Genomic DNA, 13934 nt, shown 5'->3' with positions numbered 1-13934 from the left:
AAAGGGAAATGTTCCTCGGCCCTCAGATGGCAAGCGCCTAAAAATAAACTAATAGACCTTAAATTAACTTTTTCTTTCTTCCACCCCAACCCCCCACGTTTCCATCAAGGCTTCTTTTCAACTGGAAGGAAAAGCATTTATTATCTGAGAGTGACACGCAGGAAATTAGACTTATAAATTGTGCTTAAAACGTTATAGTTTCCAACTTTCTTTAATGCTAATCTTCACGCTAATAGGTTGTGAGATACGTGTTTTGACGTGAGAGGTTTTTTCCTCTCTAATTAATTCTCGGCTGCAGCACAGGAAGCATTTGTGGTGGAGGAATTCCAGGAGCATTTGGCGCTGCTGGAGGAGGAGACTCCTGTCAAGTCTGAGGGGGCCATGTTGCCAGAGAAGCTTCTAGAAGGATTTTTCTCAGTTGCTGTTAACTCTGTTCAAGCAGAGCCGAAGTCCTCCACTGGGAAATGGGACACAAAGGCCTGTGTTGCCTTGGTGTTCTGACCCCAGTTATTTGCACAGTCCTGGCCTTCCACCCTTCTAAACATGGATTTCCTGTTCCTGTGTGGGAACCTTCAACTTCTCCCACCCGGCCCAGGCATAGTTTTCGCCATGCCACTCCCCACCTGGAATCTCCATGTGACTCCGCCATTTTTACATAGGTTCTCACAGCTGTAGTCCACCTTGAGCTCCTTTGGTGTCGGTTCTCCCCGATATGAGAGGACTGCTCTCCACAGCTCACGCCATGACTTCTGCCTCAGCACCCTTTCCTGGACACGTAGGATGACATGGCTGTTAGGTGAGACTGAGTGACCTGTGTTGAACTATGACTTGTAAAGGCACTGAGCCACAATGCCTTGGGATGTCACACACGTTAGTCAGCTTCTGACTTGGGGAAAGCAGTGCAGAGAAGACAAGATTCACCTTGGCTCACGGTTTCTGAGGCTCAGTCCATGGTCACTTGATTCCATGGTTTCTGGGCCCGTGGGAGGTGGAAAGATCATGACGGATGGGCGTGTCAGAGGACAGCTGCATGCCTCCTGGCAGCCGTGAAGCAGGGAAGAGAGAGTGCTCCAGAGAGAAAGGGCTGAGGCTGAAACCCAGTCCCAGGGTCACATCCCATCCAGCCCCTTCCACCAGCCCATACCGCTGTACACTCATCAGTGGGTCAGCCCATCAGCAGGGTGGGGATCCTCATGACCCAAGCACGCTCTGAGAGCCCCACTGTGACCACAGAAGCCTTTAGGGGAACACTTGATCCAAGTCTTAACCCTATATGAAGAGATGGTAACATGGCAGTCAGGTGGACATGGGAACACACGCCTGGGTCAAAATAAAAAATTAAAAGGGCTGGGGATGGAGCTGGGGCCCTGGGTTTATCTGTCCTGTCCCTTTGGATGTCGAGTTCCAGGCAGACAGCACATGGGGTTACAGGGGACACTGTACCCCTGCACAGAGCTCTCCATTCACACCCCGGGGGCCTCACATGTGAAAGTCATTATGTCATTGTTGTTAGCATACTGGGATTGAACCAGGGCCTTTGCTCTAAGCTGCATTTCCAGCCTTTTTTATTTGAGCCAGGGTCTTGCTAAGTTCCTAAATTGCCCAGGCTGGGCTCAAACTTGTAGTCCTCCTGCTTCAAACTCCAAGGGTTCTAGGAATCATTTTTTTCACCATTTTTTGCTTTCTTTTTTGTCTTGAGACATGGTCTTGCCAAGTATCCCAGACTGGCCTGAACCCTCAGACATCCTCCTACCTCAGCCTCTGAGCCTGGGATGGCTGGCTTGGGCTTGCTCCCAGCCTGCTCTGCTCCAGCCCAACCTCCTTCCCCTGTCCACTGAGATGGGCGGATCTCCAGCAAGGTGAATGTGCCAGGTACCTCTAGCCCAGAGCTAACCTCACCACAAGGCTTTGGCCTCCTTCTCCTGTTTGTAACCGGAGGACATGCACTTTTCTGCTTCGCCAGGCAGCTGAGATAGTGACATGTCCGGTGGCTATGCTGGAGTGCCTGGGTGTGGAGAAGCAACCATGCCACTGTCCAGGGCACAATGGGACCAGCAGGGCTGAGTCCCCACACCCTCGGTGTCCTCTCTGCCTCCTCCTGGAGGGAATGTGTCCCTGGCCACAGAGGCTGTGGCCTCAGTATCCCCTCAGGCTCCCCAAACCTTGCTGCATGCGGTTCCCTTGTTCACACAGAAGTCTCATGGGGGACAGTAAGGGACACGAAGGAGGATGGCAGGGGACCCACTGTGAAGCCAGGGGGCCATGGGTGATGGGAACAATAGACACGGTGGATGGCAGTGGCCTCAGGTCCCCAAAAGGGGACTTGGCTGAGGTACGGCTTCCCACAGGGACCCAGAAGCAGCCTTGGTGACCAGCTGTCCTGCCCAGTCCTCCTGGCAAGGGATACATGTGACACCATGGCACAGGGACTCTCCCTGCTGAGGACACTGTGACGCTGAGCCCTGGACACTCGAAACCAAACCAGCAAGGAGAAAACCAGAAAAGCTGCTCTAAGCCAGGCAGGGCTGCCAAGCCTAGGACCCCAGCATCTCAGGAGGCTGAGGTAGGAAGATGGCAGGGCTGGGCCAGCAGGTCAACTTAGCAAGACCCTGTTTCAACATGCAAAATGAAAGAGGACTGGGGATGTAGTTCAATTCGGAGGACTTGGGCTCGATTCCCCAGGACTGGAAAGAAACAGAGAAAGGAAGGCAGGACCAAAAGCCACCTCCTGCCCCCGGCTCACTCTCCAGGTAGCTGCAATAGAAAGGACAGTGACAGAGGGCTCCTGGTCCAGTGCTAGGAGCAGAATCCCCATGTTCCCATGGCTGCAGGGTGGCGGGGGAGGGCACAGGGTGGAGCTGGAGGTGGGGCGGTTGCCCTCACTGTCTGCCAACATTCATTGCACACAGCGCCAAGCCCTGGCCCTTGGGGACAAGTCTTAACTGTGGAGACACTCGCTGAGCATACCCTGCCTCAGTTTCCCCACACAGGAAGCGGTGACTATGGTGGTGACCAAGTCAGCGCAGGTGAGGATGCTGGCCCTGCGGGCTGTGCTGGGGCTGGGTTTTCACCAGCAGGAGTTGACAGGGCCTCCGTATCCCACAGCTGTTCAGTAAACACCGCACTGGCTAAAAGCAGGGTGCGTGGAGGAGCAAAGGCCTGGGGGAGCTCTGGGAAGGTGGTTAACAAAGAAGCCACTGCAGCGTGAGACGGTTGTCACCTTTACCTCCAACTTCAAGTCACAGCCAATTAGAGTTTGACAGTTCTTTTTTTTTTTTCCTTTTGCTGGATGGAATCCAGGGCTTCCCACTGAGCTGCATCCTCAGCACTTTAAAAAACAAATCTAAATTTTGAAACAAGTTCTCACTAAGTCATGGAGTCAAATACATGACCCTCCTGCCTCAGCCTCCCAAGTGTGGGGGTCACAGTGTCTGCAGCACATGTCTGATCACGGCTGTGTGTCCTGCAGCCACCAGGTCAGTGCTCATCTCACATCCAAGTCGCTCTCGGGCTGCAGCAGATGAGTGCACCGTGGCTGGGCTTTGCCTGTCACCTGGAGAATGGTAAGCAAGGTGACCAGTGGGGCTCCCTGGGAGTCAGGCATTGGTGTGAGGGGCCTGGCACTGGCTACCAAGGGAACACGGGGGCGCCATGCAGGCCTCTTGCTTCCTTCCTGGGGCCTCTCGGGGGGCACAGCCCCACCGTGTGGGGACAAAGGCCCCTTTGAGGCCCCGCGGGGGCAGTGTGGCCCTGAGGGCGGCATCCGGGCAGGGGCGGCGGTGATGGATGACCAGCCGGCACACAGGCTATTTCGGGGCCTCCTGCCTGGGAGGCTGAGTCCCTGGGGCGTGGGGCCACTGACCCGGAAACAAATGAAAGGCTCAGCCTTCCGACTGTTTCCAGCTGCCCCTCAATCCGGAACCAGGGGCTGAGAGGAACCCGGGACACAGCCTCCGGCCAGCATGGACCCCAGAAGGATTGTGGGCCCGGCTAGGCTGCCCAAGAGGCAGCTGCCATTGAGGCACAGGGTAGCGGGTAGGGGTGCTGAGGGCCCCAACACCCTGACTCATCTGCTTTCTCCACAGAGAGCCCCAGCTCAGCGCCTCTGCCATGCTACCCTCTCACCGGGCCTAGGGACCATGACATGTGGAGGCTGCCAGCTGTCCCTGAGCTGCCCCCTGCTGGTCACCACAGTGCCCCTGAGGCTCCAGGCAGTCCTCAGTGTGCCAGGGAAGTACTTTGTAGATGGAGGGATGAGTGGGCAGATGGGCAGAAGAGGGATGGATGGATGATAGGTGATGGGTGGTGGATGGACGATGAATGGATGGATGCAGGTAGATGATGGATGGATGGATGGGAGATGGCTGGATGGTGTATGTATGAATGAGTGGATGGATGGTGGGTAGATGACGTGATGGATGATGGATGATGTGCGGGAGTTGAAGGACAGATGACAGACAGAAGATAGATAGGTGGATGGCGCTGATGAGTGGATACAGATGAGTAATGACGACGAATGGGTGACTGATGGTGGATGTGGAAGGAGACCTGATTGAATGAAGAGCCAGTGCTTACACAGGCCACACAAAGATGAAAGCAAGCTGACAGGAGTATCTTTTATGTTGCTTATTAATTTGCCCTTTCTCATTCTCTGTCTGTTTCCTCTGTACTTGGGATTGAACCCAGGGCCTTTGTACGGAGGTACATCTCCTGCCCTTTTTCTTTTCCTTGTTCAGTTTTTATTTTGAGACAGGGTCTTGCTAGGCCACTAGGTTGCCAAGGCAGGGCTCAAACTTGCAATCCTCTTGCCTCAGCCTCCCAGACTATGGGCCTATTCTCCACAGCCAGCTCTGCTCAATCATTAGGTGTCAGCACAAAGCCCTGTTCCCGGGGTCCTTCCCACACAGACCTGCTCTTCTCCTCTTGTCACGAGCCATGGACAGGCCTGACACCAAACATGGTGTCATGTTTGGGGTTATCATGGGCCGTAATGCTGCCCCTGTCGTTGGGGGAGGACAGACCGCAAGACTCCTCAGGGAGCACCCAAAATATCAGGTTCTGTGAGGAACCACTGGAACTGAGCCGGGGAGCAGCCAGAGTCCCTCGACCATGCTCAGGGACCCCGGCCTAGTGGCCTCCTCCCGCAGGCCCTGTGAGGTCTGCGCAGGGCAGGAGGAGCCACGCCCGAGTTGGCTAGCGCACGCCGCGTCCCGTCTGTGCCTGCGCAGCCCTGGACAGGCAGGAGGAGGTCTTCAGGTGAGCCGGAGCCCGACGCAGGTGTTGTAAGCACCGTGTCCACGTCCCGCGGTCATGTGACCTGCAGCGCATCTAGGGCAGGCGAGAGACAGGTAGCAGCGTTTTTCTGCCTCACACGCCACCGGTGAGGACAGCGCCTGCCCCTGGGGCTCTGGCGTCCTCCAGAGCTCCGGGCCGCCAGGCGGGGCGTGGCTTCTGTGCTCCAGGGGTGGCACAAGGTCCGAGTTGGAACTGCGTATGTCCAAGGCTAAGGCACAGAGAGCGTGGCTGGGGGTGGAGGAGAAGCGGTTTGGTCTGACGCGCTCGGGCCTGCTCGCGTCTGAGCCCTGCACACCCGGGACAGCCGCGCTGGCGGCGGGCTGGGAAGGGACCTGGGATAGCCTGTCCGCTGCGCTTGACCCTTGCCTCAAGGATGCCACTGCCCAAGGCCGGAAAGGGGCCCACATCCAGCCAGGGTGACATGAGAGCCACAACTGTGGCCCGCAGCAGCCAGCGGCTGGAACAGGGCTATGTCTGGCTGTCCAGTGCAAGTGGAGGGGCTGCTCCCCTGGGACCAGAGCACCTCCCAGCAGTGGGAGGACTGAGGGTCACAGAACTGTCCTGCACCCCCGAGCGAGCCCAGAGACACCAGGGCCTGGTGGTGGCACAGCAAGGGATCAAGACATGAGAGCCGGCCAAACAGCTCCCCGAGATCCAGGCCACAGCCTGTCCAGCTGGGATCCCCAATGCTGGGCTGCTGTGAGAAGGACCAGGCCACACAGCAGGAGGTACGTGGGGCAGTGAACGGGGTTTCCAACTACAGCATCGATCCTGTCCTATCCCACGCTGGCACCAGAACCATGTGCATTCGGGTCCCTGCCTCCTGCCCATCTGCCCGCAACCCCTGCTCCGGGGCTTGGATGTGCTGTGGATTCTGGGGTCTGACTGCGGCAATGAAGCTTGAAATGTGAGCTGAGTACACTGGGGTGTGCTCCCATGCACTGTGCCTGCGTGTGTCATGAGTCACACGTATCTCACATGCGTGTGCCCTCGTACCTGCTCCTGGGAGGCTGGAGGGGAACAGATTTCCACGCAGCTCAAAGCAGCACCTAGTGCTGGACCGGGCACACAAGGCAGCCAGCCCCTGAGGGGACAGCACTTTTAGGGGGGCCAGGCCTCACCCCTCAAGACCAGTGCCCTGCCAGCAGTGGGGACACAGCCAGGACAAACCCATGGGGCCCTTACTACCACAGGAGGACAGGAACAGCTGGGCTGGGATAGGACATTGCTGGCCCCAGCCCACTTGGTATCCTAGCCCACACAAGCCAGGCCTGCAGGCAGCTGAGGCTTGGAGAAGAAAAGGGCCACAGTGAGTTCTGAGCTGGATGTAGGGATGTACACCTGTGTCCTGGCATTCAGGGAGGCTGAGGCAGAGGATCACAAGTTTGAGCCCAGCCTTGGCAACTTAGTGAGACCTTTTTTCAAAATACAGAATTAAAAGGCTAGGGGCTGGCCTTTGTTGTGTTTGAGTCCCAGTGCGAAAAAAGGCAGGTAGAAAAGGAGGAGGGTGGTGGGAGGGCAGGAGGGTGGCAGTTCAGTGTCTGGGTCTCAGAGAGGCACCATGAGAGCTCAGAGCACAGAGCTGGGAGCACAGCCTTGGCAGTCAGACTCCAGGAGGAGCCATAGGGCTGTGTCTTGCACCCCAGAGTTGCACCCAGGTGCCAGCTGGCAGGGAGAGGTCTTGGGCAGCCAGGGCTCCAAGAGGCATCGACCAAGACCCAGGCAGGATTCGAGCCCAGCCCATGGGTACCTCAGGCCTTGCCGAGGGATGTGCATTCCCTCCCTTAGAGCCAGCCCTGGTGTCAGAGCGGCACCTCTGCCTGGACTGGGTGGGACCACCAGGGACGTCGTGGACCACGGAAAGGCAGCAGCGTGGGGGCTGTGGGCAGAGCCCTACGCCTATGACATCACCGCTCCAGCCTTTGTTCACTTACTGGAAAAACTAATTTTTCTCTTTCTTTTTTTGTCTTTTTCTTTTTTGAGACAGCGTCTCACTATGCAGTTCAGGCTGGCCTTGAGTTCACTTTTTAGCCCAGGTTGGTCTCAATAAGCCTCCTGCCTCAGTCTCCCCGAGTGCTGGGATGACAGGCGTGCATGCTGGCACTGGTTACAATAAAGCTAATTCATTCGGGTTTCACAGGATGAGCCTGGAAGCCCCTAGCGTGAAAGCCATGCATAAGGCAGAGTCCTAGCTTCAGGCTGGCATCCTTGGCTGTGCGTAGCAGTGCTGAGGCACGATGGGTAATAACACAGCCAGGGTGGGCACTCTCGGACCCCGCTGAGAGGCTCGCAGTGCATGGCCCAGCAGGGATTGCCTCACCACAGTGGGCAGTAAAGGTGAGCAGGCCACCCTGGAGGCACCATCCCCTCAAGGGGTGCATGCAAGTAGCCCCGTCCCACTCTCTGCCTGGAGGGCTCAGAGGGTCCTTGTCCTTTGAGGGAGTTTCAGGGTTGACCCATTGCCCCTGCTCAGCTTCCTCCTTCCCCTTAGCAGCACCCGATATGACCGGAAAAATCCAGCTGTGCCCAGGTATGGCACTGTCTGCCTGTCTTCCCAGCACTCTGGGAGGCTGAGGCAGAAGAGTCCTAAATTTCAGCCACGTCCGGTCAATTTAGCAGCTTAGCGAGACCCTGTCTTACCGTAAAAACTAAAGGGCTGCAGCAGAGCTCAGGGGAAGGCCCCTGGGTTCCGTCCTTAAAAGTCCAACGCTCGGTTTCCGTGGGCCCCAAGCCCTCCGCGCAGGCACAGCCATGGTCTCACACTGGGGGGGGGGGGGGAGGCTGGGAGTCCGGCCAGCTGGAGCTCCAGGGTGGTCAGGGGGCCGCATGGGGGTGGCGAGCAGCCCCGACCTCCTGCTCCGCCAGCTATCTCCTCCATCTGTAAACAGCCCGGCCCTCACACCCGGGGTGACAGCATGTTTGGACTCTGAGGCCGCCTGGTGCCTTTGTTCTCCAGGCTGAATGCAGGGGCTGCGAAGACCTGGCTGCCAGATAAGGCGAGGTGTCTTTCGGGGTTATGGATGGTGCCCAGCGGTGACGGCACGGGGTCCCCTGTGCAGCGGCTCCAAAGCCAGCCTCGGCAACTCCAGCAGGGGCCGCAGAGAGCTTCTACTGGAGGCACCTCAGTCCCCACAGTGCCCAGGGGGTGGAAGTGAAGGAAATGAGGTACCCATGGGCTGGGCTCGAATCCTGCTGCTGCCATGCCTCCTGGGTCCTACCTAGAGCCCAGTCAGGGCCCAGGGCGCTGCTGTGAGAACACACCTGGATGCGGTACTTTAAACAGCAAATACCTGCTTTCGTCGAAGCTTGGGCAGGAAGTTAAGGTCTAGCATGGGCATACTTGGCGCCTGGCGAGACCATTCCTGCTCCTTCTCGGGACCTTGGTCCCCACCAGCCAGAAGTCAGCCCACAACGCTGCCCAGGTGCAGAAAGCCAAGCACCGTCCAGCGAAGGGGCACCCCAAAACCCATGACGCTGTGGCCTCGACCGCTCAGCCACGGGCCTGGCACTGTGCCACTTCTGGCTCCCCACCAAAGTCACCATGACCACGATAGGGGGAGGCTTTGAAACCATTCGAGACATCAACGCAGCCAGGACAGCACAGCTAAAGACCCTCCCCCACGTCCTCCCCCTCCCTTTCCCTCATCCTCCTTCTTCCCCTTTTCTCCTTCTCCCCTCTCCTCCCCTCCACTGCGTCTCCATGCCAGTCTCTCCACAGCTGCTGTCATGCCTCCTGGGTCCTACCTAGGGCCCAGTCAGGGCCCAGGGCACTGCTGTGAGAACACACCTGGATGCGGTACTTTAAACAGCAAATACCTGCTTTCGTCGAAGCTTGGGCAGGAAGTTAAGGTCTAGCATGGGCATACTTGGTGCCTGGCGAGACCATTCCTGCTCCTTCTCGGGACCTTGGTCCCCACCAGCCAGAAGTCAGCCCACAACGCTGCCCAGGTGCAGAAAGCCAGACCCAGCACCAGGCTCCGGAGTCGGGGCTGCAGCCTGGAACTCCACAGGGCACCTTCTCAGATATGCTTATCCCTGGTTTTCTGGCTTCTCTCTCATGTTGCACTAAACCAAGGAGTGCACCAGGCTACATCCACAGCCCCATTTAATTTTTATTTTGAGACAGTCACTAAATCAAAGGCTGGACTGGAATTGGAGGCGATCCTCCTGCCTCAGCCTCCCAGTGCTGCGATCACATGTGTGTACCACTGCACCCCACCTCACACAGGGCCCAGCCCTGGAAGGCAGTACGGGAAGTTCCTCTCCTCCTACCCAGCTGGGTCCCTTTGTCTCAGGGAGCAGTGCTGTCCTGAGGAGAATCTAGAGGGCAGGAAGAACCTCCTCTGCTCACAGTGAGATAGGCAGGAAGCAGTCTCTGTCCAGGGGTGGTGGTGCTGCCTGTAAATCACAGCACACAGGAGGCTGAGGCAGGAGGGTCTCAAGTTCAAAGTCAGCCTAAGCTGCATAGCAAGTTACTGGACTACATAGTGAGACCATGTCTCAGAAAAGGAAAAAGGAGAAAGACAGTGAGAGAGAGAGAGAGAGAGATGAGAGGGAGGACCTGACTCGTGGGCACTGTAGGACGAGAGAGCGAGTCCTGGAGACCTGCCTGGACCCTTGAATGTCAAGGGGCAAAGTGGGAGCCACATTTATTTCAGGACAAACACTTGTCTCTGGCAAACAAGTGGCTTCCGAGTGGCCAGCTGATGGAGGCCGCAGGGCAAAGGCATGGAATTACCAGGTTCCCCGTCCTGCTTCTTCCCAGCCTGCGAGCCCAATGTCCATGCAGAGACACAAAGCAGCAGCAAAGACTTTGCTTTTAAACCCTAGTTTCGCAAAGCCACCCTGCAGCCAATCTCTGCTTTCATCTGCGCCAGAAACCACGCATTTCTTGGCAGGTGCACGCACTCCCTGATGCCTAGAATGCTTGACACAGCACAAGACAAACCGGGGCATAGCTTCAGTCTGAGGAGAGTTGCCCTGCAGCCCCAGCCTCTGTCTCCCTCTGCAAACCAGACTGGGCAGCCCTGACCTGGGGTCAATCAGAGGCTGCAAGGACTCATTATCTAAAAGCAGAGGAGCTGGGCCACCGTGTGGGACTAGCATCGTCATAGTATACCAGACCCAGGCCCACAAGGGATCTGGGGAGTGACCTGGCAGCCTCACACTGGCCCTGCAAGTCCCCTCTGTCTCAGGAAAATGGAGACAGGCTGCAACTCTACGGGCAGCTGGAAGTGGAGCAGGGACCCAAGAGAAGCAGCCCCAGGCAGGGCTGGTCCAGGCCACGCAGCTCCTGGCCCTCCTTCCTGTCCTGCCCCAGCACGGACTGTGGGTTGGGTAGGATGAGAGCATGGAGGAGGAGACACTTCCTGTCTCATGAGCACCTAGACAGAGCTGGGGTCTTGGGAGGGGTCCCCACACCTGGCCTCCTCTGGGCCTACGGAGAAGAGGCCTGAGCTCTGGCACCCCAGGCCCACTGTGGACCATGTCCTTCCCCAGGACAGTGCACAGCCCCCATCCTCACTCAGCAGCTGGGGAGACCAAGGCCAGGCACCTCTTGAGTCCTTCCTGCCAAGCCTGAGCCCACCGAGTGGGACGGTGCCCCCACCTGCTCCTTCCCTGGGGCACCGAAGGACCCAGTTCTCCCCAACCTGATTTATGGGCCACTTTGCTCCTTATCTGTCTGCTGCAATGCTGTGACCTGCCCGCTCCAGGAGACAGAGCTGGGGTCGGCACCTCGGGGTCACAGGTCACCATCACCTGCCTGGGCAAAAAGGGCTGAGGGGTTACCTGGGACCCAGCCGTGGTGACCCCAGTATGGCTCAACCCTGTGTCACCTCCATGGGACTCAGGAGGGAAGAGGAGAAGCCCTGGCCGTTCCTGGGTCCTATCTGCCCCAGGGAGATGCTGGTGCCCCCATTGAGCATGGTGGATGCTCTGTGCATCCATGTCCCCATTGCACAGATGGAAAGAGCAGGACCAGAGGACGAATGGACCTTGACCAGGAGCAAGAGAGCTAGGCAGCAGCCCCAGGGCCTCCCCATGCCAATGCTGCCCCTCTACAGCCAGGGACAGAGAGGAACAGCAATGTGTAACGGGGTGTAGTGGTGCACACCTGTCATCCAAGCACTTGGGAGGCTGAAGCAGGAGGATTGCCATGAGTTCAAGGCCAGCCAGGATTACATAGGGAGAGTTCAAGATTAGCCTGACATAATGAGACCCTGTCTCAAAAACAAAAAAAGAAATGAAAGAAATATGCATTATCATATTTCAGGTGTCAAGTGGGGGTCACTTAACTTACATGGTTAATGGACTGGAGGAAGATTCATACCAATGTGTCTTTTACTACAATGCTTTTTAGGGGTGTCCAGAGAATTGAACTCACAGTGCAAGTGCAGTACATTTTAAAAAATTATTTATCAGATCTTTCAATCATATCTCATAATTAAGATAGGATAAAACCACAATCAATACATTATGTTTTGGGGGGAATTAAACAAGTGTAAAAAGTCTCACAGCCTAGCACCTGTATATGTAGCACCTATCTTGTACACTTATTGGGTGACTCCAGCTTTTAGAAGTTCTTATCTCCACCAGGGCCATGTATAAATTCCTCAACGTATCTAAGTCCTTCTACAACTTCATCTTCCTCGATCCCTACCTCACACTGTACACTCAACCCATACAGAACCACAGTGGTCACTGCTTCCAGTCCCCAGCTTTGCACAAGGTGATCCCTCTACCTGAGCATGGGCCCCCCTTTAACCTCAAAGACAGTTTTTGTATCGCCTCTTCTTTGAAACCTCCTGATCATTCATTTCTTCAACAAACTTTGCTGGAACCTACCATGTGTTGTGTTTTTCGAGTGCCAGAAACCATGACTGAGACATGGGCTAATCTTTCTGCCTCTCTGCTCTATTTGTGTTCCTTCATTTTATGTCGAGAGGCAGTGACTTCAGCCAGAGTGACATAATGGGTCAAAAGGAGTGAGATCCTCGGGGTGAATTAGGGACAACCTTTGAAATCATACCATTCCTGATTAGAAAAAAATACCAGAAAGCACCACCCACCCACAGTCGCTAAGCAGTTGTTGACAGCCACTTATTTTTGATCTCAAGGGGCCTGGGATCTCAGGGCTTGCCGCCCCCACCTGCTCTGTTTGTTATGATTTTTCCATTGCCAGCAGCCTCTGTCCAGCGGCCAGGAAACAAATATTTCACACTTTGCTGGAAGGGACAAAAGAATTTAGGGGCCAAAACAGGAGTCAGATTGTTATACTGTTCTAAATAAGAATGTGTGAGTGGTTGCCAGGGATTCAAAAATGACGAGGATGGATATTGTGTATTCTGCTGCTGGAGAGTAAAAATATTATTTTTGGACAGCAGGCTAGGGATACTCCCTGACTGCACCCCAGGAAACAAAAGGCTGGATTAATGTGCACGTGGTGTTGACAGACGGAGGGGTCAAAAGACTGTCAGGCAGTGGGTGCCGGTTGCTTGAGTATAGGCACAGATTTAGGAACACGCAGCCCTGGGGCCAAATCTCTATACAACATGCTCCCCAGGCCCTGCGCCCGGCCTAAGGGCACCGCACCCCTCTTATGGCCATCCCCCAGGAACTGCAAGTCCTCCAATATGGCCCCATGGCAGTGGCCTGGGCAGACGGCCAAGCAGGGACTCAAGGATGACTGTGGACATGAACTGCAGGCATAAGAGGCCAGAGAAGCCAGCAGTGACCCACACGGCAGGCACCCAGCTCTGTGGGCCTGGAGAGCCTGTCCCCGCCCCAAGCCTAAGGGCCTTCCTTCCCTCCAGGTTCCCAAAGAGTCCTCAAACCTGCATTCTTTGGAAAGTCATCATTGTCTTGGAGGCCATCGGGCAGATTGTCACCTCTCTTAGTCATTTGCTTCTTCGCTGCACGGTTAGTCACGGTTTATAGAGGGCTCAATCCATGGCCGATTGCTCCAAGGCAGGGTGGTTTGACAGATGGGTCTGGCGGAGGAGAACTGCTCAGTGCAAGGTGAAAAGGAAGTGGAGAGAAGGGAGGAGCCAGAGGTAGACTAACCTCCTGGCCACGCCCAGGAAGTCCCTTCACCAGGCATTGTCCAATCAGCTTGCAAAGGCCCGGTCCCTGTGCGCACGCGCCTTTGGGGACATCCGGGACCCGCTTTTCCCGTGAGGAAGCTGACACCCAGCCTGGTCCGCAGACGCCCTGCTCGCCTCCTAGGGACAGGAAGGACAGGAGCCACCCCTCCCTTATGGCGCCCGCCGGCCCAGGGTGACAGGCTGGGAGGCTGCTGCGCCTTCGGCGCTGTTCTGATTCCTGTAAACCTTCGGAACCGACTTTTCTCCTCAAGCCCGAGAACCCGCAGAAGCGGCTGCTCTGCAGCGCTGGGAACTGGCTGGGGCCAGGCGCAGCCCGGCGCCCCTCCGTCCGTCTTGCTCAGCCCCTCACGCAGCTCCACGCGCAGCAAGTCTTGGTCCACTTCACAGGTAAGGAACCAGGGCTTCAGCTGAAGGTACACACACAAGAAACCGGAAATGACGCCTACTTTAAATTTAAAAAAAAAAATCGGCACTGGAAATCGAACCCAAAGCCTTACCACTGAGCACCTTCCCTAGCCCTTTTCATAAATTTTG

At 56.3% G+C, this 13934-nt stretch overlaps 1 long non-coding RNA gene across 1 annotated transcript; it reads right to left on the bottom strand.

The window, feature by feature from the left end:
* Positions 1–245: 245 nt before the first annotated feature.
* On the bottom strand, positions 246–13657 carry LOC134477144 (uncharacterized). Its single transcript, XR_010049056.1, has 3 exons — positions 13131–13657; positions 624–767; positions 246–457 (listed from the first exon to the last, which is right to left on the bottom strand). It is a non-coding gene; the product is annotated as an uncharacterized LOC134477144 (long non-coding RNA).
* Positions 13658–13934: the final 277 nt, after the last annotated feature.

This window comes from Cavia porcellus, unplaced genomic scaffold, assembly GCF_034190915.1.
Source record: "Cavia porcellus strain 051 isolate PalLab524CR breed Dunkin Hartley unplaced genomic scaffold, mCavPor4.1 scaffold_8, whole genome shotgun sequence".
Lineage (NCBI taxonomy): Eukaryota > Metazoa > Chordata > Mammalia > Rodentia > Caviidae > Cavia > Cavia porcellus.
This window is presented reverse-complemented; position numbering and strand designations above follow the sequence as displayed.